A 7479-nucleotide genomic window follows, 5' to 3' on the forward strand; every position below is an offset into this window, starting at 1 on the left:
AAACATATCTGTGTGGTAATGCACAAATGCGTATGTGCGTTAGTGAGTTATTGTTCTCATCATAGCTTTAGTCGATTCGATGTACGGCAGACTTTTTTTTCGTGGTTGAACAAATTTAAATCGAGTCATTTCCTTTAATCAACTTTCTATAGACAGCGAAGGATTGACACAGCGCTGTGAATGCTAGTGAGCGGGGGGGAGGGGGGGGGGGGGCGTTTGGGGAGAATGCTTGGTCATCACTTAAGCTGCACAATTACCATCAAATCAGTGTTCTCGCTACCCCGCCCGTCTTAACTTGACGGCCGCAGCGCTTGGCGACATTTTACCGCTGCCCGCGAAAGAGGAAAGTGTTTGCAACAAACAGTTCCGGGCGCTTGCCACACTTTTTGCATTGCAATTTATATTCAATTAAAACTTTGCCGTTTGTCACAAACAACAACCGCCGCGTCAGGAGCGCCACGACTGCAGCTGCTGCGGGTTCATCCTGCGATGTCTTTTGACGCCCTGAGGAGAACAATGACAAAATTACAGTTGCTTAATTAGAAATGAAGCGAACACAAGTTGTGCGTCGGCAGTGGTGGTGGTGGCTGGCTTTGGCTGCGGTTGTGCTGGCAGCAGTGGCAAATCACGCACGGCAGTTGAATAGATCTGCATGGCAGAAATGATGATTTTCGTTGAGACTTCGTGGACAAGGATGAGCGACTACTTTTTCCTGTGCGAAATGAATTTTTAAGTGAAAACATAATTGAACTTAGCATTTCTAAGGTGCAGTAGGCAAACAAACGTGCGTGTGTTTGTTATTCGATGGATGTAAGGTTCCAAGCCCTCTTAGGTGAGCAGGCGTCGGGTTATAGGAAAATATACTTTTCACAGAGCGGGCCTGAGCTATCTCGGTTTTGAATTTTCTTTTTTCATCCACCTTAATTTAGCGATTCCAATTTTTCTTCTGTCATACTGACGTCTACAAAATGTTTCCACTTAAAGCAGTTATTTAGCATCCCATCAGATCAAATGGCGGTCCCCCTGTACAGCCTAGCTCCAGTTTGGCTACAGCTACAGCGAATGAATTTAAGCAAGGAATTTAATTTAGCACGCGCTCCCTTCAGTGTGCGCAGCGAAATGATGCGAACGAAATTAATTTCTCTTGCTATTTGGGGCAAGGCTGCAAGTTGGCAAGACGAATGGAAAGTCTGCGCTTTCTGTTTGCTTTGCAAATACTTTACTCGGAAAAGTCGTTTTCTCTACTAAATATTGAATTAAAGGATGAATATTTTTGTAGCTGGTGGACGCGCCCTGAATTATACTATCCGCAGCCCAGCCCGCGCGTTGCATTTGCATCTACACGCTACCTACCACTCAGCGTCAGAACCAGTGCGGACTTACGCAAAGCAGATGGCTTTCCCCACTTGCCATCTGCCACAGCAGATCACAGAGTGGTGATGTGCCGCTTCCTCCCGTGGCAAAGTTCGGACAGCACGCACCCGCCGCCTCTTGCGAAGTTGCAAGGACTTGTCAGAGATTTATGAGCCATCAAAGGCTATACTAATATAGCGCAAGTGCTCGCCTGCACTATTGCCTTCGACGTTTATTGCTGGCGCGTCGGCGATCGAAGTGCGGCTAATTGCACGCGAACGATTTGTAAATCGGCGCTGGAGTCCAGCAGCAGCTGAAGAGGCAAATATGTATGCGTTTGCTTGAGTTAGGTCATTTTGCGTGAGGCGCTCAAGGGAAGGCAAATCCACTGTAGAGGAATAACTTGTTGAAGGCTGAATGAATGCCTGAAATTCCTTTATTCTTCCATCTTCTTCGAAAACTTTTCGTCTTTTATTGTTTTAAAAACAAATAAACGATGGCATTCGACTGCAGTGCTATTTAAATTATCTCCGCACAGTTGTGTTATTTAAAGTTTGTCTGCACGGATGCCGGAAGTGCGGCTATGCGCATGCAGTCTGCTTGCCAATGAAATGAAATAGATGTGGGCAACTACTTCTACATATCGATTGCAATAATTCATCGATTGTTGTTGTTGTTGTTGTTGTTTTTGGCCTTGTTGCCATTCTTATAATGCCAACAACTGCGCTCTTGCTTGTGGGCTCGCTCACCAAATGCAATTAATTCCGTCGCAGACAACATAACACCAACTAGCAATGCAAATCAGCAAGGGGCGGACCGCCGTGGTGGGTGGGGAAGCGGCGGCAATTATTTAAAGTTTTGTATGAGCAAAAGCAAACCGCAATTACACTATTACAACATGCACAATCATGTTGGCATACAACCAGGCGCACATTCTACAGCCACATACATATATGTAGATACATACATACATACGTTTGGCTGGCACACGGACCAACTTTTGCAATTGCAAATTTCGCAAGACATTTTCCAATCATTTAAATTATGGCAAACATTACTTACTTAGTTGTGTATTCCAGCAAATGACTTTTGCCAATGGCAACGATGGCAGCAAACATGCCAAGTGAACGACGCGGCGCGTAGGCGTCTTGGGACACTGCAAGAAAAATATACAAATGCACATATTTGAGTTGAGAAAAGCTCGAGCCCATCTTCAAGTTGCGCAAGGATAATAACTGTACTTTATTTTACGCTTTCGGGCTTTAGTTAAATGATGATCGTTCCAAAATCCCGCTCAATTATTTAAATACTTAGTTGTTATAGAAGGCCCAAAAAAAAAAGGCTAGTAATGTGGTTCTATACGTCAAGCTGACCTGTTTCAACGATTGAATGTGAAAGTTTGCCGCTTTAAGTATCAGTGCGGAGTTAGAAGACGCGCAAGCATCTGTCAGCCAGGTCTTACAAGAAGAGAAAGTTTTCTGTTGCCACTCACAATGCATTGACACTCAAATGCATATTCGCTGCTTGTGAAGCAACATCGCAAGATTTCGAAATAAAATTTTTACGACATTTGCGCCAGGCTTTAGCGAGTGATTTTGCATAATTATTTCAAAAACGCCGTTTTTGGATTTGTGACAGTCTTTTAGCAAACAAGCGATATCTTTGTATTTGTATATGTATGTACATAACCACATAGATGTTTATTTGCTTTTGCACCACACTTTGTCGTCGTAGCAGGCTTCGGCTGTGGCGTCGTTGGTTGTGCGCCGGAAATGCATGTTCCTTCGATAAATTATTCTCTTGGCTGTTAATTTAACTGGTAGATACTTTTTTGTCATTGTACTCGATGTCGTTCTTGTGGGAGGCTCAATTGGGTAAGTGCAATTAAGAAAATGCTTCATAAATTTCCTTCAACTTGGTCCTTACGCGGTGCTGTGTCGTCGATTTACTTCTTGCTAGGGCCGATTTGCATTCTGTCTAAGAAGAAGCACTTATAAACCCGCATACACACATTTACACATACATACATATTGAAATATGCACATACAAGCACAGATTGGTTCTTAATTGGAACGGGAGTTTTGTATCGAAAATATTACATATCCATTTCGTATATAACTTGTCTGGAAATTACAAAGGGTCCACTACAGAATTTATTGCAAAATTTGCGCTTCTTTAAATTTCATTCAAATAATTTATTTTTAAGGAGATAATACTTCCGACCCTTCTTTAATTTTAATATTCCAGAAAAGCGTGGAATTTTATAAATAAACATATGGGTTAATCCGAAAAATAGTCAACCAAAAATGGAAAAGATTCATGCAATTGAAATTCTCGTATTTTTTTTATAAAAATGGCATAAGAAATGTGATTTGCCTCACTTTTGCTAATTATTTACAATAAAAAATGTTTTTTGTTTAAAAGCTTTCTATATGAAAAATGTGGGAAATTAAATTTTTTTATGAAAAATGCAAAATAAAATCCAAGATGGCAAAATATTGCCATATGAAATTTAGGGGCAAGACTGTGGATCCGTGATCTACAAATTTTCTTTCTTCGCACAAATTTGGCTAAAAGCTTTAATTAAATTGTATACACATACACATATTATTTTTAGCATCGCTGTTTTTCTTGCATTTGTCCAAATTTTTTTATTGAGTACAAAATCTTTGCCAAGTGTTCAAACTTCCGCTCCCAGTTGCCTGTCGCGGCGGTTGTGTGTTGACGGCCGGCCACCCTAACTGGCGGTGGCGTGCGAAACAATAACAATAAATACGATCCACAACAAACTGGGGATGGCATACAAATGTGCATTATTTGTTTTTGTATATTGCCTTTCTGCCCGTGTTTGTAATGAATGCCCCAACCCTATTAGGAAACTTTATGACGTTGTTTAGTAGTTTTGAAGTAGTTTTCAATAAAAATGTCAGAGGAAACTGTAAAATATCCGCTTTGGGCGCGGCAATGCGCTTGGAAGTAAGTAGCGTTGTTGTTGTTGTTGTGCTCTCGTTTTTCATTTCCTGCTAGGCCAACGGGTCGCGCCGTCATACAAGCGATTTATGAGCGAAATTCGCAAAACTTTAAGCGAAAAGCAATAAAAGACTTAAATAACAAAACATTTTAAGGAAACACAAACAATGTGGCTGTGTGGAACGGAGAAACGCCAAACTGCAAAGTATTCGAAGCTGCAGTTGGCCGGATTAAAGTTTAAGTATTTGCGATCCAAAAGTTGCGTATCATCGCGAAGTTGAGCGCCAGCGCCAACTCAACGCCGGCACATGAAGCCGGAAGCGCTGAAATGCCTAGAAAATGGCCGGTCTAGGGGGGTTGGTGCGTTGGCAACGCGTAGATGGGGAAAATGAAGGCCTCCTCGTCGACGCCTTATTTGCCTTGCGGAGATTTTGAATGCCAGCTGTCTATCGCCACTTTCCATTTCCATTACCATTTCTTTCTCCGGCGAAGCGTGCCGGCAACAACAAACAAATTACAGCTTTGCAAACTTTCTGACACCTAACATCGACTATGACGGCCACTACCGTCATCACGGCCGTTTCCCAAGTACTTCTTTCATTTCTTGCTTGCTTTCTGAAAAATGGAAAAGTGAGCCAACTACAGTCGCGGCAGTAAAATGCAGCGGCATTCGCCTGTGGGAGTTATAAGTAGAAACATTTAATGTAATTATATTCCCACTTTTGCCAAGACTTCGACCATACTTCGCCTGCATTTTAGGTGCAGGCTCCGCTTTCTGCGAGACTTGCAAAATACGCAGCGAAGTTTCAATTCCTAAGCATGGCATTCGCAGTAAGGCAGGCGTTTATAGCAAATAATAGCTCCAGCGTGGAGCCAAATTACTACAGCGATTATAATTTTATAATATCCTCCATATGAAAGTGTGCAAGCACAAGCATGTATGTGTATATGTATGTATGTAGATATGCGCAAAGTTTAACTTTAATTTTGCAACTTCACCGGGCCTTGAGCGTGCTTTGCCTATCTATTACTCTTCGAACTAGTACATATTTACATGCATAAGCATTTATACGCACAGTTATACATATTTATATACTTAGATATAATTATATGAAAGAAATCTGCACAAGAGGCGTGGAAGAACTAGTATACATACATATTGCCTGAGGAGAATGATATCTTCAGGAAGGTGGTTTAAAATTTGCATTGATCCGGTCGGAAGACTTCGACCTTTTCCTCTCGCGCTAAAACTGGAGGGCGAACGACTTAAAGGCTTGCCACAGGCTGCGATACCCTTCGAAGCTGTTGCTCCCTGGCCCTACGTCTTAGTATAGACCTGCATATTTTCTATCTGCTGCTAGGCATAAATTGGTAAATTTTTCCCGGTGAGTATTCAACAATTGTTCTGTGCCAGCCGTAAAAACCATGACAGCGGCTTTAGTGATAGAAAAGAGCGAGTTCAGATCGGTTTCAGCCGAAATTTCAGTCTGATTGTCCGCTTCTATATTTTAGATCACCGCCTAGGGACACTCAATTTTGCGGCTCTTTTTCACGCGTTGCCCTCCTCAACAGCAGCTTTATTTGTCCGATTCTGTATGATAGTCTGCCTCTGAAATTATATATATGAAATATTTAACATTCTCCTTGACTTTCAATTGAAAACTTAAATTTTCTCTGTGTTTAAAGAAAAATGTAAAATACCTCAAATCATGCGCCGTACACACTCCTTTCTTTTGGTCCTTAACATGTTTAGCAAATAACTCCAACAATAGGTAAACACTTTTTCTATGCTCCAAAAAGAAAGGCCAGCATATCCTGATATGGTTTGCTTTCATTCAATTTCCCATGGTCTCTACTCCGTAAACCTCACAGCTGCGAACTGAGACAATGTAAGGAAGGCACGGACAGCTTTTACCTTCCTGCAGGGTTTGATAAGAAATAAGATAAGAAGGTCATGTGGTGTGAGGAGTTGAGGACGAAGGCGTAGTAGTAAAGTAAATCGAAGGTAAAGAAAGTACAAAGTGTGTTTATACACACACACACACACACACACACACACACACACATGCTCGCAAAGGACATAGCATTTTTTGTGGTTACTTTGTTGCTTTGCCGTTGTTGTTGTTGTTTGCTTTACCACAATATTTGCATTGTTTTGCCCAGCTCATTCCTCTAACAGGCCGCTGGCAGTTTCTTTGGCATAGACAAACAAATAGGGCATATGAAAACTTGCAACTTAAAAGTTCCTCCATTACCTGCATATACATACATAGGTAGTTGTTGTGGCTGTACACTTTCCATATGCCAAAACGACCCTCTCCTTAACGGCAGAGCTCGCCAGTTGCCACAGTATTTGTTTGTGCGCGTTCAAGCGTTTTAGTTCATTTACCGCCTTTGAGTGCCTTTTTTCACACACTTGGCGCCGAGCTTTGCCGCTGCGATCTCACACAAAGCGGCTGCAGCAGACAGGGGTCTAAGTTTTATGACTGCTAAGTGTTACAACGGAAAAAGTGCTGAAGGAAAGTAATTATAGTTACATGGTCCTTCAACCCCGGAACACGCTCCTCCTTGTTTTTTTTTTGCTCAGGACACACCTTTGTTTGCATGTTTTCTTTTTATTGGGCATTTGAAGTTCTTGCTACTATTTAGTACTTTGCCTTAGCCATTGCCCCGTTCTGGCTGCAACCTGAAACAGTGGCCGAACTCATAGACTGACGAAGAGCAAAGGGCGAAGGCTCTAAGGATTGCGGTTGGGCAGCGACAACATGCAACGCAGCACGGAATCCGATAGCTATTTGCATTCCCCTTCACCCCGCCCCAGCAACTCACATATGAATACAAATACGAAAGCGATGGATAACAGGAAGCAGAGAGGGTTCGAAAAGGTGCTGAGCGGTAAACACCGTCCCAATCGAGTGTGAATCTAACCTATAAAAATAATCATAAAAATGACAAACAAAACATAAAATTTTATTTTCCTCAGCTTTCGATCGCATTAGTGTAAAGGTTAAGTAGGCCAGGCGGGCGCTAACATTAGCAGAGAGTACTACTTACGAATACCTTGCGTTGTACGCATAGATGGAATGATATTAGTGGGAGCTGTTGCTATCGTTCGTGGCATCGCTTAAATTGATTTTACAAAGTAACAACCAAAAT

General features: G+C 42.0%; 1 protein-coding gene across 1 annotated transcript in view; it reads left to right on the forward strand.

Moving 5' to 3' along the window:
- LOC118732419 (teneurin-a-like) overlaps window positions 1–7479 on the forward strand; it is a gene marked incomplete in the record, with an annotated part of 439680 nt that overhangs the window by 376558 nt on the left and 55643 nt on the right.

This window comes from Rhagoletis pomonella, unplaced genomic scaffold (genome assembly GCF_013731165.1).
Source record: "Rhagoletis pomonella isolate Grant_MI unplaced genomic scaffold, Rhpom_1.0 Rhpom_scaffold_00002, whole genome shotgun sequence".
Classification (NCBI taxonomy): domain Eukaryota; kingdom Metazoa; phylum Arthropoda; class Insecta; order Diptera; family Tephritidae; genus Rhagoletis; species Rhagoletis pomonella.